The sequence below is a fragment of the Spermophilus citellus genome (genome assembly GCF_964194105.1).
Source record: "Spermophilus citellus genome assembly, chromosome: 2".
Classification (NCBI taxonomy): Eukaryota; Metazoa; Chordata; class Mammalia; order Rodentia; family Sciuridae; genus Spermophilus; species Spermophilus citellus.
This window is the reverse complement of record NC_138183.1, coordinates 116,373,334-116,400,580: the sequence shown is the minus strand read 5'-3', so window position 1 is coordinate 116,400,580 and position 27,247 is coordinate 116,373,334.

The window sequence follows — 27,247 nt, the reverse complement described above, 5'->3', positions numbered from 1 at the left end:
TTTCCAGTAACAGTTTGAATTTTTAGGTTTCACTCTGTTTTCTCCTATATTGATAGATGTATTTGGAACGCTAAATCCAAAACGGTTTGTGCTAGCTTCTTGATACTTGACACAGCAAAGTAGTTTCACGTTCTATCTCTACGTTTTGTTTCCTCTTGATGTAGCCCTAAGCAGTGACTGGCGAGAAACACTTTCATGGGAAGGGTTTGCCAAGTCTCCAAAAATTACGAATCTCCAGAAATCTCAGCAAATATTTTTTCACCCAAACTGGATGATACTTTCAGGTAATGATCAGTACACTAAGGCGACTTGGTTCCCCAAATTTCATTCTTCTATGTTGAAGCGTTCATTTCCAGTAACAGTTTGAATTTTTAGGTTTCACTCTGTTTTCTCCTATATTGATAGATGTATTTGGAACGCTAAATCCAACATGGTTTGTGCTAGCTTCTTGAAACTTGACACAACAAAGTAGTTTCACATTCTATCTCTACGTTTTGTTTCCTCTTGATGTAGCCCTAAGCAGTGACTGGCGAGAAACACTTTCATGGGAAGGGGTTGCCAAGCTTCCAAAAATTACGAATCTCCAGAAATCTCAGCAAATATTTTTTCACCCAAACTGGATGATACTTTCAGGTAATGATCAGTACACTAAGGCGACTTGGTTCCCCAAATTTCGTTCTTCTATGTTGAAGCGTTCATTTCCAGTAACAGTTTGAATTTTTAGGTTTCACTCTGTTTTCTCCTATATTGATAGATGTATTTGGAACTCTAAATCCAACACGGTTTGTTCTAGCTTCTTGAAACTTGACACAACAAAGTAGTTTCACGTTCTATCTCTACGTTTTGTTTCCTCTTGATGTTGCCCTAAGCAGTGACTGGCGAGTAACACTTTCATGGGAAGGGGTTGCCAAGCTTCCAAAAATTACGAATCTCCAGAAATCTCAGCAAATATTTTTTTCACCCAAACTGGATGATACTTTCAGGTAATGATCAGTACACTAAGACGACTTGGTTCCCCAAATTTCGTTCTTCTGTGTTGAAGCGTTCATTTCCAGTAACAGTTTGAATTTTTAGGTTTCACTCTGTTTTCTCCTATATTGATAGATGTATTTGGAACTCTAAATCCAACACGGTTTTGCTAGCTTCTTGAAACTTGACACAACAAAGTAGTTTCACGTTCTATCTCTACGTTTTGTTTCCTCTTCATGTAGCCCTAAGCAGTGACTGGCGAGATACACTTTCATGGGAAGGGTTTGCCAAGTCTCCAAAAATTACGAATCTCCAGAAATCTCAGCAAATATTTTTTCACCCAAACTGGATGATACTTTCAGGTAATGATCAGTACACTAAGACGACTTGGTTCCCCAAATTTCGTTCTTCTATGTTGAAGCGTTCATTTCCAGTAACAGTTTGAATTTTTAGGTTTCACTCTGTTTTCTCCTATATTGATAGATGTATTTGGAACTCTAAATCCAACACGGTTTGTGCTAGCTTCTTGAAACTTGACACAACAAAGTAGTTTCACGTTCTATCTCTACGTTTTGTTTCCTCTTGATGTTGCCCTAGGCAGTGACTGGCGAGAAACACTTTCATGGGAAGGGGTTGCCAAGCTTCCAAAAATTACGAATCTCCAGAAATCTCAGCAAATATTTTTTCACCCAAACTGGATGATACTTTCAGGTAATGATCAGTACACTAAGGCGACTTGGTTCCCCAAATTTTGTTCTTCTATGTTGAAGCGTTCATTTCCAGTAACAGTTTGAATTTTTAGGTTTCACTCTGTTTTCTCCTATATTGATAGATGTATTGGAACTCTAAATCCAACACGATTTGTGGTAGCTTCTTGAAGCTTGACACAACAAAGTAGTTTCACATTCTATCTCTACGTTTTGTTTCCTCTTGATGTAGCCCTAAGCAGTGACTGGCGAGAAACACTTTCATGGGAAGGGTTTGCCAAGTCTCCAAAAATTACGAATCTCCAGAAATCTCAGCAAATATTTTTTCACCCAAACTGGATGATACTTTCAGGTAATGATCAGTACACTAAGGCGACTTGGTTCCCCAAATTTCATTCTTCTATGTTGAAGCGTTCATTTCCAGTAACAGTTTGAATTTTTAGGTTTCACTCTCTTTTCTCCTATATTGATAGATGTATTTGGAACGCTAAATCCAAAACGGTTTGTGCTAGCTTCTTGAAACTTGACACAGAAAAGTAGTTTCACGTTCTATCTCTACGTTTTGTTTCCTCTTGATGTAGCCCTAAGCAGTGACTGGCGAGAAACACTTTCATGGGAAGGGTTTGCCAAGTCTCCAAAAATTACGAATCTCCAGAAATCTCAGCAAATATTTTTTCACCCAAACTGGATGATACTTTCAGGTAATGATCAGTACACTAAGGCGACTTGGTTCCCCAAATTTCGTTCTTCTATGTTGAAGCGTTCATTTCCAGTAACAGTTTGAATTTTTAGGTTTCACTCTGTTTTCTCCTATATTGATAGATGTATTTGGAACTCTAAATCCAACATGGTTTGTGCTAGCTTCTTGAAACTTGACACAACAAAGTAGTTTCACATTCTATCTCTACGTTTTGTTTCTTCTTGATGTAGCCCTAAGCAGTGACTGGCGAGAAACACTTTCATGGGAAGGGGTTGCCAAGCTTCCAAAAATTACGAATCTCCAGAAATCTCAGCAAATATTTTTTCACCCAAACTGGATGATACTTTCAGGTAATGATCAGTACACTAAGGCGACTTGGTTCCCCAAATTTCGTTCTTCTATGTTGAAGCGTTCATTTCCAGTAACAGTTTGAATTTTTAGGTTTCACTCTGTTTTCTCCTATATTGATAGATGTATTTGGAACTCTAAATCCAACACGGTTTGTTCTAGCTTCTTGAAACTTGACACAACAAAGTAGTTTCACGTTCTATCTCTACGTTTTGTTTCCTCTTGATGTTGCCCTAAGCAGTGACTGGCGAGTAACACTTTCATGGGAAGGGGTTGCCAAGCTTCCAAAAATTACGAATCTCCAGAAATCTCAGCAAATATTTTTTTCACCCAAACTGGATGATACTTTCAGGTAATGATCAGTACACTAAGACGACTTGGTTCCCCAAATTTCGTTCTTCTATGTTGAAGTGTTCATTTCCAGTACCAGTTTGAATTTTTAGGTTTCACTCTGTTTTCTCCTATATTGATAGATGTATTTGGAACTCTAAATCCAACACGGTTTGTGCTAGCTTCTTGAAACTTGACACAACAATGTAGTTTCACGTTCTATCTCTACGTTTTGTTTCCTCTTGATGTTGCCCTAGGCAGTGACTGGCGAGAAACACTTTCATGGGAAGGGGTTGCCAAGCTTCCAAAAATTACGAATCTCCAGAAATCTCAGCAAATATTTTTTCACCCAAACTGGATGATACTTTCAGGTAATGATCAGTACACTAAGGCGACTTGGTTCCCCAAATTTCGTTCTTCTATGTTGAAGCGTTCATTTCCAGTAACAGTTTGAATTTTTAGGTTTCACTCTGTTTTCTCCTATATTGATAGATGTATTTGGAACGCTAAATCCAAAACGGTTTGTGCTAGCTTCTTGAAACTTGACACAGCAAAGTAGTTTCACGTTCTATCTCTACGTTTTGTTTCCTCTTGATGTAGCCCTAAGCAGTGACTGGCGAGAAACACTTTCATGGGAAGGGTTTGCCAAGTCTCCAAAAATTACGAATCTCCAGAAATCTCAGCAAATATTTTTTCACCCAAACTGGATGATACTTTCAGGTAATGATCAGTACACTAAGGCGACTTGGTTCCCCAAATTTCATTCTTCTATGTTGAAGCGTTCATTTCCAGTAACAGTTTGAATTTTTAGGTTTCACTCTGTTTTCTCCTATATTGATAGATGTATTTGGAACGCTAAATCCAAAACGGTTTGTGCTAGCTTCTTGAAACTTGACACAACAAAGTAGTTTCACATTCTATCTCTACGTTTTGTTTCCTCTTGATGTAGCCCTAAGCAGTGACTGGCGAGAAACACTTTCATGGGAAGGGGTTGCCAAGCTTCCAAAAATTACGAATCTCCAGAAATCTCAGCAAATATTTTTTCACCCAAACTGGATGATACTTTCAGGTAATGATCAGTACACTAAGGCGACTTGGTTCCCCAAATTTCGTTCTTCTATGTTGAAGCGTTCATTTCCAGTAACAGTTTGAATTTTTAGGTTTCACTCTGTTTTCTCCTATATTGATAGATGTATTTGGAACTCTAAATCCAACACGGTTTGTTCTAGCTTCTTGAAACTTGACACAACAAAGTAGTTTCACGTTCTATCTCTACGTTTTGTTTCCTCTTGATGTTGCCCTAAGCAGTGACTGGCGAGTAACACTTTCATGGGAAGGGGTTGCCAAGCTTCCAAAAATTACGAATCTCCAGAAATCTCAGCAAATATTTTTTTCACCCAAACTGGATGATACTTTCAGGTAATGATCAGTACACTAAGACGACTTGGTTCCCCAAATTTCGTTCTTCTGTGTTGAAGCGTTCATTTCCAGTAACAGTTTGAATTTTTAGGTTTCACTCTGTTTTCTCCTATATTGATAGATGTATTTGGAACTCTAAATCCAACACGGTTTTGCTAGCTTCTTGAAACTTGACACAACAAAGTAGTTTCACGTTCTATCTCTACGTTTTGTTTCCTCTTCATGTAGCCCTAAGCAGTGACTGGCGAGATACACTTTCATGGGAAGGGTTTGCCAAGTCTCCAAAAATTACGAATCTCCAGAAATCTCAGCAAATATTTTTTCACCCAAACTGGATGATACTTTCAGGTAATGATCAGTACACTAAGGCGACTTGGTTCCCCAAATTTCGTTCTTCTATGTTGAAGCGTTCATTTCCAGTAACAGTTTGAATTTTTAGGTTTCACTCTGTTTTCTCCTATATTGATAGATGTATTTGGAACTCTAAATCCAACACGGTTTGTGCTAGCTTCTTGAAACTTGACACAACAAAGTAGTTTCACGTTCTATCTCTACGTTTTGTTTCCTCTTGATGTTGCCCTAGGCAGTGACTGGCGAGAAACACTTTCATGGGAAGGGGTTGCCAAGCTTCCAAAAATTACGAATCTCCAGAAATCTCAGCAAATATTTTTTCACCCAAACTGGATGATACTTTCAGGTAATGATCAGTACACTAAGGCGACTTGGTTCCCCAAATTTCATTCTTCTATGTTGAAGCGTTCATTTCCAGTAACAGTTTGAATTTTTAGGTTTCACTCTGTTTTCTCCTATATTGATAGATGTATTTGGAACTCTAAATCCAACATGGTTTGTGCTAGCTTCTTGAAACTTGACACAACAAAGTAGTTTCACATTCTATCTCTACGTTTTGTTTCCTCTTGATGTAGCCCTAAGCAGTGACTGGCGAGAAACACTTTCATGGGAAGGGGTTGCCAAGCTTCCAAAAATTACGAATCTCCAGAAATCTCAGCAAATATTTTTTCACCCAAACTGGATGATACTTTCAGGTAATGATCAGTACACTAAGGCGACTTGGTTCCCCAAATTTCGTTCTTCTATGTTGAAGCGTTCATTTCCAGTAACAGTTTGAATTTTTAGGTTTCACTCTGTTTTCTCCTATATTGATAGATGTATTTGGAACTCTAAATCCAACACGGTTTGTTCTAGCTTCTTGAAACTTGACACAACAAAGTAGTTTCACGTTCTATCTCTACGTTTTGTTTCCTCTTGATGTTGCCCTAAGCAGTGACTGGCGAGTAACACTTTCATGGGAAGGGGTTGCCAAGCTTCCAAAAATTACGAAACTCCAGAAATCTCAGCAAATATTTTTTTCACCCAAACTGGATGATACTTTCAGGTAATGATCAGTACACTAAGACGACTTGGTTCCCCAAATTTCGTTCTTCTGTGTTGAAGCGTTCATTTCCAGTAACAGTTTGAATTTTTAGGTTTCACTCTGTTTTCTCCTATATTGATAGATGTATTTGGAACTCTAAATCCAACACGGTTTTGCTAGCTTCTTGAAACTTGACACAACAAAGTAGTTTCACGTTCTATCTCTACGTTTTGTTTCCTCTTCATGTAGCCCTAAGCAGTGACTGGCGAGATACACTTTCATGGGAAGGGTTTGCCAAGTCTCCAAAAATTACGAATCTCCAGAAATCTCAGCAAATATTTTTTCACCCAAACTGGATGATACTTTCAGGTAATGATCAGTACACTAAGGCGACTTGGTTCCCCAAATTTCGTTCTTCTATGTTGAAGCGTTCATTTCCAGTAACAGTTTGAATTTTTAGGTTTCACTCTGTTTTCTCCTATATTGATAGATGTATTTGGAACTCTAAATCCAACACGGTTTGTGCTAGCTTCTTGAAACTTGACACAACAAAGTAGTTTCACGTTCTATCTCTACGTTTTGTTTCCTCTTGATGTTGCCCTAGGCAGTGACTGGCGAGAAACACTTTCATGGGAAGGGGTTGCCAAGCTTCCAAAAATTACGAATCTCCAGAAATCTCAGCAAATATTTTTTCACCCAAACTGGATGATACTTTCAGGTAATGATCAGTACACTAAGGCGACTTGGTTCCCCAAATTTCATTCTTCTATGTTGAAGCGTTCATTTCCAGTAACAGTTTGAATTTTTAGGTTTCACTCTGTTTTCTCCTATATTGATAGATGTATTTGGAACTCTAAATCCAACATGGTTTGTGCTAGCTTCTTGAAACTTGACACAACAAAGTAGTTTCACATTCTATCTCTACGTTTTGTTTCCTCTTGATGTAGCCCTAAGCAGTGACTGGCGAGAAACACTTTCATGGGAAGGGGTTGCCAAGCTTCCAAAAATTACGAATCTCCAGAAATCTCAGCAAATATTTTTTCACCCAAACTGGATGATACTTTCAGGTAATGATCAGTACACTAAGGCGACTTGGTTCCCCAAATTTCATTCTTCTATGTTGAAGCGTTCATTTCCAGTAACAGTTTGAATTTTTAGGTTTCACTCTCTTTTCTCCTATATTGATAGATATATTTGGAACTCTGAATCCAACACGGTTTGTGCTAGCTTCTTGAAAGTTGACAAAACAAAGTAGTTTCACGTTCTATCTCTACGTTTTGTTTCCTCTTGATGTAGCCCTAAGCAGTGACTGGCGAGAAACACTTTCATGGGAAGGGGTTGCCAAGCTTCCAAAAATTACGAATCTCCAGAAATCTCAGCAAATATTTTTTCACCCAAACTGGATGATACTTTCAGGTAATGATCAGTACACTAAGGCGACTTGGTTCCCCAAATTTCATTCTTCTATGTTGAAGCGTTCATTTCCAGTAACAGTTTGAATTTTTAGGTTTCACTCTGTTTACTCCTATATTGATAGATGTATTTGGAACTCTAAATCCAACATGGTTTGTGCTAGCTTCTTGAAACTTGACACAACAAAGTAGTTTCACGTTCTATCTCTACGTTTTGTTTCCTCTTGATGTAGCCCTAAGCAGTGACTGGCGAGAAACACTTTCATGGGAAGGGGTTGCCAAGCTTCCAAAAATTACGAATCTCCAGAAATCTCAGCAAATATTTTTTCACCCAAACTGGATGATACTTTCAGGTAATGATCAGTACACTAAGGCGACTTGGTTCCCCAAATTTCGTTCTTCTATGTTGAAGCGTTCATTTCCAGTACCAGTTTGAATTTTTAGGTTTCACTCTGTTTTCTCCTATATTGATAGATGTATTTGGAACTCTAAATCCAACACGGTTTGTGCTAGCTTCTTGAAACTTGACACAACAAAGTAGTTTCACGTTCTATCTCTACGTTTTGTTTCCTCTTGATGTTGCCCTAGGCAGTGACTGGCGAGAAACACTTTCATGGGAAGGGGTTGCCAAGCGTCCAAAAATTACGAATCTCCAGAAATCTCAGCAAATATTTTTTCACCCAAACTGGATGATACTTTCAGGTAATGATCAGTACACTTAGGCGACTTGGTTCCCCAAATTTCATTCTTCTATGTTGAAGCGTTCATTTCCAGTAACAGTTTGAATTTTTAGGTTTCACTCTGTTTTCTCCTATATTGATAGATGTATTTGGAACTCTAAATCCAACATGGTTTGTGCTAGCTTCTTGAAACTTGACACAACAAAGTAGTTTCACATTCTATCTCTACGTTTTGTTTCCTCTTGATGTAGCCCTAAGCAGTGACTGGCGAGAAACACTTTCATGGGAAGGGGTTGCCAAGCTTCCAAAAATTACGAATCTCCAGAAATCTCAGCAAATATTTTTTCACCCAAACTGGATGATACTTTCAGGTAATGATCAGTACACTAAGGCGACTTGGTTCCCCAAATTTCGTTCTTCTATGTTGAAGCGTTCATTTCCAGTAACAGTTTGAATTTTTAGGTTTCACTCTGTTTTCTCCTATATTGATAGATGTATTTGGAACTCTAAATCCAACACGGTTTGTTCTAGCTTCTTGAAACTTGACACAACAAAGTAGTTTCACGTTCTATCTCTACGTTTTGTTTCCTCTTGATGTTGCCCTAAGCAGTGACTGGCGAGTAACACTTTCATGGGAAGGGGTTGCCAAGCTTCCAAAAATTACGAATCTCCAGAAATCTCAGCAAATATTTTTTTCACCCAAACTGGATGATACTTTCAGGTAATGATCAGTACACTAAGACGACTTGGTTCCCCAAATTTCGTTCTTCTATGTTGAAGTGTTCATTTCCAGTACCAGTTTGAATTTTTAGGTTTCACTCTGTTTTCTCCTATATTGATAGATGTATTTGGAACTCTAAATCCAACACGGTTTGTGCTAGCTTCTTGAAACTTGACACAACAATGTAGTTTCACGTTCTATCTCTACGTTTTGTTTCCTCTTGATGTTGCCCTAGGCAGTGACTGGCGAGAAACACTTTCATGGGAAGGGGTTGCCAAGCTTCCAAAAATTACGAATCTCCAGAAATCTCAGCAAATATTTTTTCACCCAAACTGGATGATACTTTCAGGTAATGATCAGTACACTAAGGCGACTTGGTTCCCCAAATTTCGTTCTTCTATGTTGAAGCGTTCATTTCCAGTAACAGTTTGAATTTTTAGGTTTCACTCTGTTTTCTCCTATATTGATAGATGTATTTGGAACGCTAAATCCAAAACGGTTTGTGCTAGCTTCTTGATACTTGACACAGCAAAGTAGTTTCACGTTCTATCTCTACGTTTTGTTTCCTCTTGATGTAGCCCTAAGCAGTGACTGGCGAGAAACACTTTCATGGGAAGGGTTTGCCAAGTCTCCAAAAATTACGAATCTCCAGAAATCTCAGCAAATATTTTTTCACCCAAACTGGATGATACTTTCAGGTAATGATCAGTACACTAAGGCGACTTGGTTCCCCAAATTTCATTCTTCTATGTTGAAGCGTTCATTTCCAGTAACAGTTTGAATTTTTAGGTTTCACTCTGTTTTCTCCTATATTGATAGATGTATTTGGAACTCTAAATCCAACATGGTTTGTGCTAGCTTCTTGAAACTTGACACAACAAAGTAGTTTCACATTCTATCTCTACGTTTTGTTTCCTCTTGATGTAGCCCTAAGCAGTGACTGGCGAGAAACACTTTCATGGGAAGGGGTTGCCAAGCTTCCAAAAATTACGAATCTCCAGAAATCTCAGCAAATATTTTTTCACCCAAACTGGATGATACTTTCAGGTAATGATCAGTACACTAAGGCGACTTGGTTCCCCAAATTTCGTTCTTCTATGTTGAAGCGTTCATTTCCAGTAACAGTTTGAATTTTTAGGTTTCACTCTGTTTTCTCCTATATTGATAGATGTATTTGGAACTCTAAATCCAACACGGTTTGTTCTAGCTTCTTGAAACTTGACACAACAAAGTAGTTTCACGTTCTATCTCTACGTTTTGTTTCCTCTTGATGTTGCCCTAAGCAGTGACTGGCGAGTAACACTTTCATGGGAAGGGGTTGCCAAGCTTCCAAAAATTACGAATCTCCAGAAATCTCAGCAAATATTTTTTTCACCCAAACTGGATGATACTTTCAGGTAATGATCAGTACACTAAGACGACTTGGTTCCCCAAATTTCGTTCTTCTGTGTTGAAGCGTTCATTTCCAGTAACAGTTTGAATTTTTAGGTTTCACTCTGTTTTCTCCTATATTGATAGATGTATTTGGAACTCTAAATCCAACACGGTTTTGCTAGCTTCTTGAAACTTGACACAACAAAGTAGTTTCACGTTCTATCTCTACGTTTTGTTTCCTCTTCATGTAGCCCTAAGCAGTGACTGGCGAGATACACTTTCATGGGAAGGGTTTGCCAAGTCTCCAAAAATTACGAATCTCCAGAAATCTCAGCAAATATTTTTTCACCCAAACTGGATGATACTTTCAGGTAATGATCAGTACACTAAGGCGACTTGGTTCCCCAAATTTCGTTCTTCTATGTTGAAGCGTTCATTTCCAGTAACAGTTTGAATTTTTAGGTTTCACTCTGTTTTCTCCTATATTGATAGATGTATTGGAACTCTAAATCCAACACGATTTGTGGTAGCTTCTTGAAGCTTGACACAACAAAGTAGTTTCACATTCTATCTCTACGTTTTGTTTCCTCTTGATGTAGCCCTAAGCAGTGACTGGCGAGAAACACTTTCATGGGAAGGGTTTGCCAAGTCTCCAAAAATTACGAATCTCCAGAAATCTCAGCAAATATTTTTTCACCCAAACTGGATGATACTTTCAGGTAATGATCAGTACACTAAGGCGACTTGGTTCCCCAAATTTCATTCTTCTATGTTGAAGCGTTCATTTCCAGTAACAGTTTGAATTTTTAGGTTTCACTCTCTTTTCTCCTATATTGATAGATGTATTTGGAACGCTAAATCCAAAACGGTTTGTGCTAGCTTCTTGAAACTTGACACAGAAAAGTAGTTTCACGTTCTATCTCTACGTTTTGTTTCCTCTTGATGTAGCCCTAAGCAGTGACTGGCGAGAAACACTTTCATGGGAAGGGTTTGCCAAGTCTCCAAAAATTACGAATCTCCAGAAATCTCAGCAAATATTTTTTCACCCAAACTGGATGATACTTTCAGGTAATGATCAGTACACTAAGGCGACTTGGTTCCCCAAATTTCATTCTTCTATGTTGAAGCGTTCATTTCCAGTAACAGTTTGAATTTTTAGGTTTCACTCTGTTTTCTCCTATATTGATAGATGTATTTGGAACTCTAAATCCAACATGGTTTGTGCTAGCTTCTTGAAACTTGACACAACAAAGTAGTTTCACATTCTATCTCTACGTTTTGTTTCTTCTTGATGTAGCCCTAAGCAGTGACTGGCGAGAAACACTTTCATGGGAAGGGGTTGCCAAGCTTCCAAAAATTACGAATCTCCAGAAATCTCAGCAAATATTTTTTCACCCAAACTGGATGATACTTTCAGGTAATGATCAGTACACTAAGGCGACTTGGTTCCCCAAATTTCGTTCTTCTATGTTGAAGCGTTCATTTCCAGTAACAGTTTGAATTTTTAGGTTTCACTCTGTTTTCTCCTATATTGATAGATGTATTTGGAACTCTAAATCCAACACGGTTTGTTCTAGCTTCTTGAAACTTGACACAACAAAGTAGTTTCACGTTCTATCTCTACGTTTTGTTTCCTCTTGATGTTGCCCTAAGCAGTGACTGGCGAGTAACACTTTCATGGGAAGGGTTTGCCAAGCTTCCAAAAATTACGAATCTCCAGAAATCTCAGCAAATATTTTTTTCACCCAAACTGGATGATACTTTCAGGTAATGATCAGTACACTAAGACGACTTGGTTCCCCAAATTTCGTTCTTCTATGTTGAAGTGTTCATTTCCAGTACCAGTTTGAATTTTTAGGTTTCACTCTGTTTTCTCCTATATTGATAGATGTATTTGGAACTCTAAATCCAACACGGTTTGTGCTAGCTTCTTGAAACTTGACACAACAATGTAGTTTCACGTTCTATCTCTACGTTTTGTTTCCTCTTGATGTTGCCCTAGGCAGTGACTGGCGAGAAACACTTTCATGGGAAGGGGTTGCCAAGCTTCCAAAAATTACGAATCTCCAGAAATCTCAGCAAATATTTTTTCACCCAAACTGGATGATACTTTCAGGTAATGATCAGTACACTAAGGCGACTTGGTTCCCCAAATTTCGTTCTTCTATGTTGAAGCGTTCATTTCCAGTAACAGTTTGAATTTTTAGGTTTCACTCTGTTTTCTCCTATATTGATAGATGTATTTGGAACGCTAAATCCAAAACGGTTTGTGCTAGCTTCTTGAAACTTGACACAGCAAAGTAGTTTCACGTTCTATCTCTACGTTTTGTTTCCTCTTGATGTAGCCCTAAGCAGTGACTGGCGAGAAACACTTTCATGGGAAGGGTTTGCCAAGTCTCCAAAAATTACGAATCTCCAGAAATCTCAGCAAATATTTTTTCACCCAAACTGGATGATACTTTCAGGTAATGATCAGTACACTAAGGCGACTTGGTTCCCCAAATTTCATTCTTCTATGTTGAAGCGTTCATTTCCAGTAACAGTTTGAATTTTTAGGTTTCACTCTGTTTTCTCCTATATTGATAGATGTATTTGGAACGCTAAATCCAAAACGGTTTGTGCTAGCTTCTTGAAACTTGACACAACAAAGTAGTTTCAAATTCTATCTCTACGTTTTGTTTCCTCTTGATGTAGCCCTAAGCAGTGACTGGCGAGAAACACTTTCATGGGAAGGGGTTGCCAAGCTTCCAAAAATTACGAATCTCCAGAAATCTCAGCAAATATTTTTTCACCCAAACTGGATGATACTTTCAGGTAATGATCAGTACACTAAGGCGACTTGGTTCCCCAAATTTCGTTCTTCTATGTTGAAGCGTTCATTTCCAGTAACAGTTTGAATTTTTAGGTTTCACTCTGTTTTCTCCTATATTGATAGATGTATTTGGAACTCTAAATCCAACACGGTTTGTTCTAGCTTCTTGAAACTTGACACAACAAAGTAGTTTCACGTTCTATCTCTACGTTTTGTTTCCTCTTGATGTTGCCCTAAGCAGTGACTGGCGAGTAACACTTTCATGGGAAGGGGTTGCCAAGCTTCCAAAAATTACGAATCTCCAGAAATCTCAGCAAATATTTTTTTCACCCAAACTGGATGATACTTTCAGGTAATGATCAGTACACTAAGACGACTTGGTTCCCCAAATTTCGTTCTTCTGTGTTGAAGCGTTCATTTCCAGTAACAGTTTGAATTTTTAGGTTTCACTCTGTTTTCTCCTATATTGATAGATGTATTTGGAACTCTAAATCCAACACGGTTTTGCTAGCTTCTTGAAACTTGACACAACAAAGTAGTTTCACGTTCTATCTCTACGTTTTGTTTCCTCTTCATGTAGCCCTAAGCAGTGACTGGCGAGATACACTTTCATGGGAAGGGTTTGCCAAGTCTCCAAAAATTACGAATCTCCAGAAATCTCAGCAAATATTTTTTCACCCAAACTGGATGATACTTTCAGGTAATGATCAGTACACTAAGGCGACTTGGTTCCCCAAATTTCGTTCTTCTATGTTGAAGCGTTCATTTCCAGTAACAGTTTGAATTTTTAGGTTTCACTCTGTTTTCTCCTATATTGATAGATGTATTTGGAACTCTAAATCCAACACGGTTTGTGCTAGCTTCTTGAAACTTGACACAACAAAGTAGTTTCACGTTCTATCTCTACGTTTTGTTTCCTCTTGATGTTGCCCTAGGCAGTGACTGGCGAGAAACACTTTCATGGGAAGGGGTTGCCAAGCTTCCAAAAATTACGAATCTCCAGAAATCTCAGCAAATATTTTTTCACCCAAACTGGATGATACTTTCAGGTAATGATCAGTACACTAAGGCGACTTGGTTCCCCAAATTTCATTCTTCTATGTTGAAGCGTTCATTTCCAGTAACAGTTTGAATTTTTAGGTTTCACTCTGTTTTCTCCTATATTGATAGATGTATTTGGAACTCTAAATCCAACATGGTTTGTGCTAGCTTCTTGAAACTTGACACAACAAAGTAGTTTCACATTCTATCTCTACGTTTTGTTTCCTCTTGATGTAGCCCTAAGCAGTGACTGGCGAGAAACACTTTCATGGGAAGGGGTTGCCAAGCTTCCAAAAATTACGAATCTCCAGAAATCTCAGCAAATATTTTTTCACCCAAACTGGATGATACTTTCAGGTAATGATCAGTACACTAAGGCGACTTGGTTCCCCAAATTTCGTTCTTCTATGTTGAAGCGTTCATTTCCAGTAACAGTTTGAATTTTTAGGTTTCACTCTGTTTTCTCCTATATTGATAGATGTATTTGGAACTCTAAATCCAACACGGTTTGTTCTAGCTTCTTGAAACTTGACACAACAAAGTAGTTTCACGTTCTATCTCTACGTTTTGTTTCCTCTTGATGTTGCCCTAAGCAGTGACTGGCGAGTAACACTTTCATGGGAAGGGGTTGCCAAGCTTCCAAAAATTACGAATCTCCAGAAATCTCAGCAAATATTTTTTTCACCCAAACTGGATGATACTTTCAGGTAATGATCAGTACACTAAGACGACTTGGTTCCCCAAATTTCGTTCTTCTGTGTTGAAGCGTTCATTTCCAGTAACAGTTTGAATTTTTAGGTTTCACTCTGTTTTCTCCTATATTGATAGATGTATTTGGAACTCTAAATCCAACACGGTTTTGCTAGCTTCTTGAAACTTGACACAACAAAGTAGTTTCACGTTCTATCTCTACGTTTTGTTTCCTCTTCATGTAGCCCTAAGCAGTGACTGGCGAGATACACTTTCATGGGAAGGGTTTGCCAAGTCTCCAAAAATTACGAATCTCCAGAAATCTCAGCAAATATTTTTTCACCCAAACTGGATGATACTTTCAGGTAATGATCAGTACACTAAGGCGACTTGGTTCCCCAAATTTCGTTCTTCTATGTTGAAGCGTTCATTTCCAGTAACAGTTTGAATTTTTAGGTTTCACTCTGTTTTCTCCTATATTGATAGATGTATTTGGAACTCTAAATCCAACACGGTTTGTGCTAGCTTCTTGAAACTTGACACAACAAAGTAGTTTCACGTTCTATCTCTACGTTTTGTTTCCTCTTGATGTTGCCCTAGGCAGTGACTGGCGAGAAACACTTTCATGGGAAGGGGTTGCCAAGCTTCCAAAAATTACGAATCTCCAGAAATCTCAGCAAATATTTTTTCACCCAAACTGGATGATACTTTCAGGTAATGATCAGTACACTAAGGCGACTTGGTTCCCCAAATTTCATTCTTCTATGTTGAAGCGTTCATTTCCAGTAACAGTTTGAATTTTTAGGTTTCACTCTGTTTTCTCCTATATTGATAGATGTATTTGGAACTCTAAATCCAACATGGTTTGTGCTAGCTTCTTGAAACTTGACACAACAAAGTAGTTTCACATTCTATCTCTACGTTTTGTTTCCTCTTGATGTAGCCCTAAGCAGTGACTGGCGAGAAACACTTTCATGGGAAGGGGTTGCCAAGCTTCCAAAAATTACGAATCTCCAGAAATCTCAGCAAATATTTTTTCACCCAAACTGGATGATACTTTCAGGTAATGATCAGTACACTAAGGCGACTTGGTTCCCCAAATTTCATTCTTCTATGTTGAAGCGTTCATTTCCAGTAACAGTTTGAATTTTTAGGTTTCACTCTCTTTTCTCCTATATTGATAGATATATTTGGAACTCTGAATCCAACACGGTTTGTGCTAGCTTCTTGAAAGTTGACAAAACAAAGTAGTTTCACGTTCTATCTCTACGTTTTGTTTCCTTTTGATGTAGCCCTAAGCAGTGACTGGCGAGAAACACTTTCATGGGAAGGGGTTGCCAAGCTTCCAAAAATTACGAATCTCCAGAAATCTCAGCAAATATTTTTTCACCCAAACTGGATGATACTTTCAGGTAATGATCAGTACACTAAGGCGACTTGGTTCCCCAAATTTCATTCTTCTATGTTGAAGCGTTCATTTCCAGTAACAGTTTGAATTTTTAGGTTTCACTCTGTTTACTCCTATATTGATAGATGTATTTGGAACTCTAAATCCAACATGGTTTGTGCTAGCTTCTTGAAACTTGACACAACAAAGTAGTTTCACGTTCTATCTCTACGTTTTGTTTCCTCTTGATGTAGCCCTAAGCAGTGACTGGCGAGAAACACTTTCATGGGAAGGGGTTGCCAAGCTTCCAAAAATTACGAATCTCCAGAAATCTCAGCAAATATTTTTTTCACCCAAACTGGATGATACTTTCAGGTAATGATCAGTACACTAAGGCGACTTGGTTCCCCAAATTTCGTTCTTCTATGTTGAAGCGTTCATTTCCAGTACCAGTTTGAATTTTTAGGTTTCACTCTGTTTTCTCCTATATTGATAGATGTATTTGGAACTCTAAATCCAACACGGTTTGTGCTAGCTTCTTGAAACTTGACACAACAAAGTAGTTTCACGTTCTATCTCTACGTTTTGTTTCCTCTTGATGTTGCCCTAGGCAGTGACTGGCGAGAAACACTTTCATGGGAAGGGGTTGCCAAGCGTCCAAAAATTACGAATCTCCAGAAATCTCAGCAAATATTTTTTCACCCAAACTGGATGATACTTTCAGGTAATGATCAGTACACTTAGGCGACTTGGTTCCCCAAATTTCATTCTTCTATGTTGAAGCGTTCATTTCCAGTAACAGTTTGAATTTTTAGGTTTCACTCTGTTTTCTCCTATATTGATAGATGTATTTGGAACTCTAAATCCAACATGGTTTGTGCTAGCTTCTTGAAACTTGACACAACAAAGTAGTTTCACATTCTATCTCTACGTTTTGTTTCCTCTTGATGTAGCCCTAAGCAGTGACTGGCGAGAAACACTTTCATGGGAAGGGGTTGCCAAGCTTCCAAAAATTACGAATCTCCAGAAATCTCAGCAAATATTTTTTCACCCAAACTGGATGATACTTTCAGGTAATGATCAGTACACTAAGGCGACTTGGTTCCCCAAATTTCGTTCTTCTATGTTGAAGCGTTCATTTCCAGTAACAGTTTGAATTTTTAGGTTTCACTCTGTTTTCTCCTATATTGATAGATGTATTTGGAACTCTAAATCCAACACGGTTTGTTCTAGCTTCTTGAAACTTGACACAACAAAGTAGTTTCACGTTCTATCTCTACGTTTTGTTTCCTCTTGATGTTGCCCTAAGCAGTGACTGGCGAGTAACACTTTCATGGGAAGGGGTTGCCAAGCTTCCAAAAATTACGAATCTCCAGAAATCTCAGCAAATATTTTTTTCACCCAAACTGGATGATACTTTCAGGTAATGATCAGTACACTAAGACGACTTGGTTCCCCAAATTTCGTTCTTCTATGTTGAAGTGTTCATTTCCAGTACCAGTTTGAATTTTTAGGTTTCACTCTGTTTTCTCCTATATTGATAGATGTATTTGGAACTCTAAATCCAACACGGTTTGTGCTAGCTTCTTGAAACTTGACACAACAAAGTAGTTTCACGTTCTATCTCTACGTTTTGTTTCCTCTTGATGTTGCCCTAGGCAGTGACTGGCGAGAAACACTTTCATGGGAAGGGGTTGCCAAGCTTCCAAAAATTACGAATCTCCAGAAATCTCAGCAAATATTTTTTCACCCAAACTGGATGATACTTTCAGGTAATGATCAGTACACTAAGGCGACTTGGTTCCCCAAATTTCATTCTTCTATGTTGAAGCGTTCATTTCCAGTAACAGTTTGAATTTTTAGGTTTCACTCTGTTTTCTCCTATATTGATAGATGTATTTGGAACTCTAAATCCAACATGGTTTGTGCTAGCTTCTTGAAACTTGACACAACAAAGTAGTTTCACATTCTATCTCTACGTTTTGTTTCCTCTTGATGTAGCCCTAAGCAGTGACTGGCGAGAAACACTTTCATGGGAAGGGGTTGCCAAGCTTCCAAAAATTACGAATCTCCAGAAATCTCAGCAAATATTTTTTCACCCAAACTGGATGATACTTTCAGGTAATGATCAGTACACTAAGGCGACTTGGTTCCCCAAATTTCGTTCTTCTATGTTGAAGCGTTCATTTCCAGTAACAGTTTGAATTTTTAGGTTTCACTCTGTTTTCTCCTATATTGATAGATGTATTTGGAACTCTAAATCCAACACGGTTTGTTCTAGCTTCTTGAAACTTGACACAACAAAGTAGTTTCACGTTCTATCTCTACGTTTTGTTTCCTCTTGATGTTGCCCTAAGCAGTGACTGGCGAGTAACACTTTCATGGGAAGGGGTTGCCAAGCTTCCAAAAATTACGAATCTCCAGAAATCTCAGCAAATATTTTTTTCACCCAAACTGGATGATACTTTCAGGTAATGATCAGTACACTAAGACGACTTGGTTCCCCAAATTTCGTTCTTCTGTGTTGAAGCGTTCATTTCCAGTAACAGTTTGAATTTTTAGGTTTCACTCTGTTTTCTCCTATATTGATAGATGTATTTGGAACTCTAAATCCAACACGGTTTTGCTAGCTTCTTGAAACTTGACACAACAAAGTAGTTTCACGTTCTATCTCTACGTTTTGTTTCCTCTTCATGTAGCCCTAAGCAGTGACTGGCGAGATACACTTTCATGGGAAGGGTTTGCCAAGTCTCCAAAAATTACGAATCTCCAGAAATCTCAGCAAATATTTTTTCACCCAAACTGGATGATACTTTCAGGTAATGATCAGTACACTAAGGCGACTTGGTTCCCCAAATTTCGTTCTTCTATGTTGAAGCGTTCATTTCCAGTAACAGTTTGAATTTTTAGGTTTCACTCTGTTTTCTCCTATATTGATAGATGTATTTGGAACTCTAAATCCAACACGGTTTGTGCTAGCTTCTTGAAACTTGACACAACAAAGTAGTTTCACGTTCTATCTCTACGTTTTGTTTCCTCTTGATGTTGCCCTAGGCAGTGACTGGCGAGAAACACTTTCATGGGAAGGGGTTGCCAAGCTTCCAAAAATTACGAATCTCCAGAAATCTCAGCAAATATATTTTCACCCAAACTGGATGATACTTTCAGGTAATGATCAGTACACTAAGGCGACTTGGTTCCCCAAATTTCATTCTTCTATGTTGAAGCGTTCATTTCCAGTAACAGTTTGAATTTTTAGGTTTCACTCTGTTTTCTCCTATATTGATAGATGTATTTGGAACTCTAAATCCAACATGGTTTGTGCTAGCTTCTTGAAACTTGACACAACAAAGTAGTTTCACATTCTATCTCTACGTTTTGTTTCCTCTTGATGTAGCCCTAAGCAGTGACTGGCGAGAAACACTTTCATGGGAAGGGGTTGCCAAGCTTCCAAAAATTACGAATCTCCAGAAATCTCAGCAAATATTTTTTCACCCAAACTGGATGATACTTTCAGGTAATGATCAGTACACTAAGGCGACTTGGTTCCCCAAATTTCGTTCTTCTATGTTGAAGTGTTCATTTCCAGTACCAGTTTGAATTTTTAGGTTTCACTCTGTTTTCTCCTATATTGATAGATGTATTTGGAACTCTAAATCCAACACGGTTTGTGCTAGCTTCTTGAAACTTGACACAACAAAGTAGTTTCACGTTCTATCTCTACGTTTTGTTTCCTCTTGATGTTGCCCTAGGCAGTGACTGGCGAGAAACACTTTCATGGGAAGGGGTTGCCAAGCTTCCAAAAATTACGAATCTCCAGAAATCTCAGCAAATATTTTTTCACCCAAACTGGATGATACTTTCAGGTAATGATCAGTACACTAAGGCGACTTGGTTCCCCAAATTTCGTTCTTCTATGTTGAAGCGTTCATTTCCAGTAACAGTTTGAATTTTTAGGTTTCACTCTGTTTTCTCCTATATTGATAGATGTATTTGGAACTCTAAATCCAACACGGTTTGTTCTAGCTTCTTGAAACTTGACACAACAAAGTAGTTTCACGTTCTATCTCTACGTTTTGTTTCCTCTTGATGTTGCCCTAAGCAGTGACTGGCGAGTAACACTTTCATGGGAAGGGGTTGCCAAGCTTCCAAAAATTACGAATCTCCAGAAATCTCAGCAAATATTTTTTTCACCCAAACTGGATGATACTTTCAGGTAATGATCAGTACACTAAGACGACTTGGTTCCCCAAATTTCGTTCTTCTATGTTGAAGTGTTCATTTCCAGTACCAGTTTGAATTTTTAGGTTTCACTCTGTTTTCTCCTATATTGATAGATGTATTTGGAACTCTAAATCCAACACGGTTTGTGCTAGCTTCTTGAAACTTGACACAACAAAGTAGTTTCACGTTCTATCTCTACGTTTTGTTTCCTCTTGATGTTGCCCTAGGCAGTGACTGGCGAGAAACACTTTCATGGGAAGGGGTTGCCAAGCTTCCAAAAATTACGAATCTCCAGAAATCTCAGCAAATATTTTTTCACCCAAACTGGATGATACTTTCAGGTAATGATCAGTACACTAAGGCGACTTGGTTCCCCAAATTTCATTCTTCTATGTTGAAGCGTTCATTTCCAGTAACAGTTTGAATTTTTAGGTTTCACTCTGTTTTCTCCTATATTGATAGATGTATTTGGAACTCTAAATCCAACATGGTTTGTGCTAGCTTCTTGAAACTTGACACAACAAAGTAGTTTCACATTCTATCTCAACGTTTTGTTTCCTCTTGATGTAGCCCTAAGCAGTGACTGGCGAGAAACACTTTCATGGGAAGGGGTTGCCAAGCTTCCAAAAATTACGAATCTCCAGAAATCTCAGCAAATATTTTTTCACCCAAACTGGATGATACTTTCAGGTAATGATCAGTACACTAAGGCGACTTGGTTCCCCAAATTTCGTTCTTCTATGTTGAAGCGTTCATTTCCAGTAACAGTTTGAATTTTTAGGTTTCACTCTGTTTTCTCCTATATTGATAGATGTATTTGGAACTCTAAATCCAACACGGTTTGTTCTAGCTTCTTGAAACTTGACACAACAAAGTAGTTTCACGTTCTATCTCTACGTTTTGTTTCCTCTTGATGTTGCCCTAAGCAGTGACTGGCGAGTAACAATTTCATGGGAAGGGGTTGCCAAGCTTCCAAAAATTACGAATCTCCAGAAATCTCAGCAAATATTTTTTTCACCCAAACTGGATGATACTTTCAGGTAATGATCAGTACACTAAGACGACTTGGTTCCCCAAATTTCGTTCTTCTATGTTGAAGTGTTCATTTCCAGTACCAGTTTGAATTTTTAGGTTTCACTCTGTTTTCTCCTATATTGATAGATGTATTTGGAACTCTAAATCCAACACGGTTTGTGCTAGCTTCTTGAAACTTGACACAACAATGTAGTTTCACGTTCTATCTCTACGTTTTGTTTCCTCTTGATGTTGCCCTAGGCAGTGACTGGCGAGAAACACTTTCATGGGAAGGGGTTGCCAAGCTTCCAAAAATTACGAATCTCCAGAAATCTCAGCAAATATTTTTTCACCCAAACTGGATGATACTTTCAGGTAATGATCAGTACACTAAGGCGACTTGGTTCCCCAAATTTCATTCTTCTATGTTGAAGCGTTCATTTCCAGTAACAGTTTGAATTTTTAGGTTTCACTCTGTTTTCTCCTATATTGATAGATGTATTTGGAACTCTAAATCCAACATGGTTTGTGCTAGCTTCTTGAAACTTGACACAACAAAGTAGTTTCACATTCTATCTCTACGTTTTGTTTCCTCTTGATGTAGCCCTAAGCAGTGACTGGCGAGAAACACTTTCATGGGAAGGGGTTGCCAAGCTTCCAAAAATTACGAATCTCCAGAAATCTCAGCAAATATTTTTTCACCCAAACTGGATGATACTTTCAGGTAATGATCAGTACACTAAGGCGACTTGGTTCCCCAAATTTCGTTCTTCTATGTTGAAGCGTTCATTTCCAGTAACAGTTTGAATTTTTAGGTTTCACTCTGTTTTCTCCTATATTGATAGATGTATTTGGAACTCTAAATCCAACACGGTTTGTTCTAGCTTCTTGAAACTTGACACAACAAAGTAGTTTCACGTTCTATCTCTACGTTTTGTTTCCTCTTGATGTTGCCCTAAGCAGTGACTGGCGAGTAACACTTTCATGGGAAGGGGTTGCCAAGCTTCCAAAAATTACGAATCTCCAGAAATCTCAGCAAATATTTTTTTCACCCAAACTGGATGATACTTTCAGGTAATGATCAGTACACTAAGACGACTTGGTTCCCCAAATTTCGTTCTTCTGTGTTGAAGCGTTCATTTCCAGTAACAGTTTGAATTTTTAGGTTTCACTCTGTTTTCTCCTATATTGATAGATGTATTTGGAACTCTAAATCCAACACGGTTTTGCTAGCTTCTTGAAACTTGACACAACAAAGTAGTTTCACGTTCTATCTCTACGTTTTGTTTCCTCTTCATGTAGCCCTAAGCAGTGACTGGCGAGAAACACTTTCATGGGAAGGGTTTGCCAAGTCTCCAAAAATTACGAATCTCCAGAAATCTCAGCAAATATTTTTTCACCCAAACTGGATGATACTTTCAGGTAATGATCAGTACACTAAGGCGACTTGGTTCCCCAAATTTCGTTCTTCTATGTTGAAGTGTTCATTTCCAGTACCAGTTTGAATTTTTAGGTTTCACTCTGTTTTCTCCTATATTGATAGATGTATTTGGAACTCTAAATCCAACACGGTTTGTGCTAGCTTCTTGAAACTTGACACAACAAAGTAGTTTCACGTTCTATCTCTACGTTTTGTTTCCTCTTGATGTTGCCCTAGGCAGTGACTGGCGAGAAACACTTTCATGGGAAGGGGTTGCCAAGCTTCCAAAAATTACGAATCTCCAGAAATCTCAGCAAATATTTTTTCACCCAAACTGGATGATACTTTCAGGTAATGATCAGTACACTAAGGCGACTTGGTTCCCCAAATTTCGTTCTTCTATGTTGAAGCGTTCATTTCCAGTAACAGTTTGAATTTTTAGGTTTCACTCTGTTTTCTCCTATATTGATAGATGTATTTGGAACTCTAAATCCAACACGGTTTGTGCTAGCTTCTTGAAACTTGACACAACAAAGTAGTTTCACGTTCTATCTCTACGTTTTGTTTCCTCTTGATGTAGCCCTAAGCAGTGACTGGCGAGAAACACTTTCATGGGAAGGGTTTGCCAAGTCTCCAAAAATTACGAATCTCCAGAAATCTCAGCAAATATTTTTTCACCCAAACTGGATGATACTTTCAGGTAATGATCAGTACACTAAGACGACTTGGTTCCCCAAATTTCGTTCTTCTGTGTTGAAGCGTTCATTTCCAGTAACAGTTTGAATTTTTAGGTTTCACTCTGTTTTCTCCTATATTGATAGATGTATTTGGAACTCTAAATCCAACACGGTTTTGCTAGCTTCTTGAAACTTGACACAACAAAGTAGTTTCACGTTCTATCTCTACGTTTTGTTTCCTCTTCATGTAGCCCTAAGCAGTGACTGGCGAGATACACTTTCATGGGAAGGGTTTGCCAAGTCTCCAAAAATTACGAATCTCCAGAAATCTCAGCAAATATTTTTTCACCCAAACTGGATGATACTTTCAGGTAATGATCAGTACACTAAGGCGACTTGGTTCCCCAAATTTCGTTCTTCTATGTTGAAGCGTTCATTTCCAGTAACAGTTTGAATTTTTAGGTTTCACTCTGTTTTCTCCTATATTGATAGATGTATTTGGAACTCTAAATCCAACACGGTTTGTGCTAGCTTCTTGAAACTTGACACAACAAAGTAGTTTCACGTTCTATCTCTACGTTTTGTTTCCTCTTGATGTTGCCCTAGGCAGTGACTGGCGAGAAACACTTTCATGGGAAGGGGTTGCCAAGCTTCCAAAAATTACGAATCTCCAGAAATCTCAGCAAATATATTTTCACCCAAACTGGATGATACTTTCAGGTAATGATCAGTACACTAAGGCGACTTGGTTCCCCAAATTTCATTCTTCTATGTTGAAGCGTTCATTTCCAGTAACAGTTTGAATTTTTAGGTTTCACTCTGTTTTCTCCTATATTGATAGATGTATTTGGAACTCTAAATCCAACATGGTTTGTGCTAGCTTCTTGAAACTTGACACAACAAAGTAGTTTCACATTCTATCTCTACGTTTTGTTTCCTCTTGATGTAGCCCTAAGCAGTGACTGGCGAGAAACACTTTCATGGGAAGGGGTTGCCAAGCTTCCAAAAATTACGAATCTCCAGAAATCTCAGCAAATATTTTTTCACCCAAACTGGATGATACTTTCAGGTAATGATCAGTACACTAAGGCGACTTGGTTCCCCAAATTTCGTTCTTCTATGTTGAAGTGTTCATTTCCAGTACCAGTTTGAATTTTTAGGTTTCACTCTGTTTTCTCCTATATTGATAGATGTATTTGGAACTCTAAATCCAACACGGTTTGTGCTAGCTTCTTGAAACTTGACACAACAAAGTAGTTTCACGTTCTATCTCTACGTTTTGTTTCCTCTTGATGTTGCCCTAGGCAGTGACTGGCGAGAAACACTTTCATGGGAAGGGGTTGCCAAGCTTCCAAATATTACGAATCTCCAGAAATCTCAGCAAATATTTTTTCACCCAAACTGGATGATACTTTCAGGTAATGATCAGTACACTAAGGCGACTTGGTTCCCCAAATTTCGTTCTTCTATGTTGAAGCGTTCATTTCTAGTAACAGTTTGAATTTTTAGGTTTCACTCTGTTTTCTCCTATATTGATAGATGTATTTGGAACTCTAAATCCAACACGGTTTGTTCTAGCTTCTTGAAACTTGACACAACAAAGTAGTTTCACGTTCTATCTCTACGTTTTGTTTCCTCTTGATGTTGCCCTAAGCAGTGACTGGCGAGTAACACTTTCATGGGAAGGGGTTGCCAAGCTTCCAAAAATTACGAATCTCCAGAAATCTCAGCAAATATTTTTTTCACCCAAACTGGATGATACTTTCAGGTAATGATCAGTACACTAAGACGACTTGGTTCCCCAAATTTCGTTCTTCTATGTTGAAGTGTTCATTTCCAGTACCAGTTTGAATTTTTAGGTTTCACTCTGTTTTCTCCTATATTGATAGATGTATTTGGAACTCTAAATCCAACACGGTTTGTGCTAGCTTCTTGAAACTTGACACAACAAAGTAGTTTCACGTTCTATCTCTACGTTTTGTTTCCTCTTGATGTTGCCCTAGGCAGTGACTGGCGAGAAACACTTTCATGGGAAGGGGTTGCCAAGCTTCCAAAAATTACGAATCTCCAGAAATCTCAGCAAATATTTTTTCACCCAAACTGGATGATACTTTCAGGTAATGATCAGTACACTAAGGCGACTTGGTTCCCCAAATTTCGTTCTTCTATGTTGAAGCGTTCATTTCCAGTAACAGTTTGAATTTTTAGGTTTCACTCTGTTTTCTCCTATATTGATAGATGTATTTGGAACTCTAAATCCAACACGGTTTGTTCTAGCTTCTTGAAACTTGACACAACAAAGTAGTTTCACGTTCTATCTCTACGTTTTGTTTCCTCTTGATGTTGCCCTAAGCAGTGACTGGCGAGTAACACTTTCATGGGAAGGGGTTGCCAAGCTTCCAAAAATTACGAATCTCCAGAAATCTCAGCAAATATTTTTTTCACCCAAACTGGATGATACTTTCAGGTAATGATCAGTACACTAAGACGACTTGGTTCCCCAAATTTCGTTCTTCTGTGTTGAAGCGTTCATTTCCAGTAACAGTTTGAATTTTTAGGTTTCACTCTGTTTTCTCCTATATTGATAGATGTATTTGGAACTCTAAATCCAACACGGTTTTGCTAGCTTCTTGAAACTTGACACAACAAAGTAGTTTCACGTTCTATCTCTACGTTTTGTTTCCTCTTCATGTAGCCCTAAGCAGTGACTGGCGAGAAACACTTTCATGGGAAGGGTTTGCCAAGTCTCCAAAAATTACGAATCTCCAGAAATCTCAGCAAATATTTTTTCACCCAAACTGGATGATACTTTCAGGTAATGATCAGTACACTAAGGCGACTTGGTTCCCCAAATTTCGTTCTTCTATGTTGAAGTGTTCATTTCCAGTACCAGTTTGAATTTTTAGGTTTCACTCTGTTTTCTCCTATATTGATAGATGTATTTGGAACTCTAAATCCAACACGGTTTGTGCTAGCTTCTTGAAACTTGACACAACAAAGTAGTTTCACGTTCTATCTCTACGTTTTGTTTCCTCTTGATGTTGCCCTAGGCAGTGACTGGCGAGAAACACTTTCATGGGAAGGGGTTGCCAAGCTTCCAAAAATTACGAATCTCCAGAAATCTCAGCAAATATTTTTTCACCCAAACTGGATGATACTTTCAGGTAATGATCAGTACACTAAGGCGACTTGGTTCCCCAAATTTCGTTCTTCTATGTTGAAGCGTTCATTTCCAGTAACAGTTTGAATTTTTAGGTTTCACTCTGTTTTCTCCTATATTGATAGATGTATTTGGAACTCTAAATCCAACACGGTTTGTGCTAGCTTCTTGAAACTTGACACAACAAAGTAGTTTCACGTTCTATCTCTACGTTTTGTTTCCTCTTGATGTAGCCCTAAGCAGTGACTGGCGAGAAACACTTTCATGGGAAGGGTTTGCCAAGTCTCCAAAAATTACGAATCTCCAGAAATCTCAGCAAATATTTTTTCACCCAAACTGGATGATACTTTCAGGTAATGATCAGTACACTAAGACGACTTGGTTCCCCAAATTTCGTTCTTCTGTGTTGAAGCGTTCATTTCCAGTAACAGTTTGAATTTTTAGGTTTCACTCTGTTTTCTCCTATATTGATAGATGTATTTGGAACTCTAAATCCAACACGGTTTTGCTAGCTTCTTGAAACTTGACACAACAAAGTAGTTTCACGTTCTATCTCTACGTTTTGTTTCCTCTTCATGTAGCCCTAAGCAGTGACTGGCGAGATACACTTTCATGGGAAGGGTTTGCCAAGTCTCCAAAAATTACGAATCTCCAGAAATCTCAGCAAATATTTTTTCACCCAAACTGGATGATACTTTCAGGTAATGATCAGTACACTAAGGCGACTTGGTTCCCCAAATTTCGTTCTTCTATGTTGAAGCGTTCATTTCCAGTAACAGTTTGAATT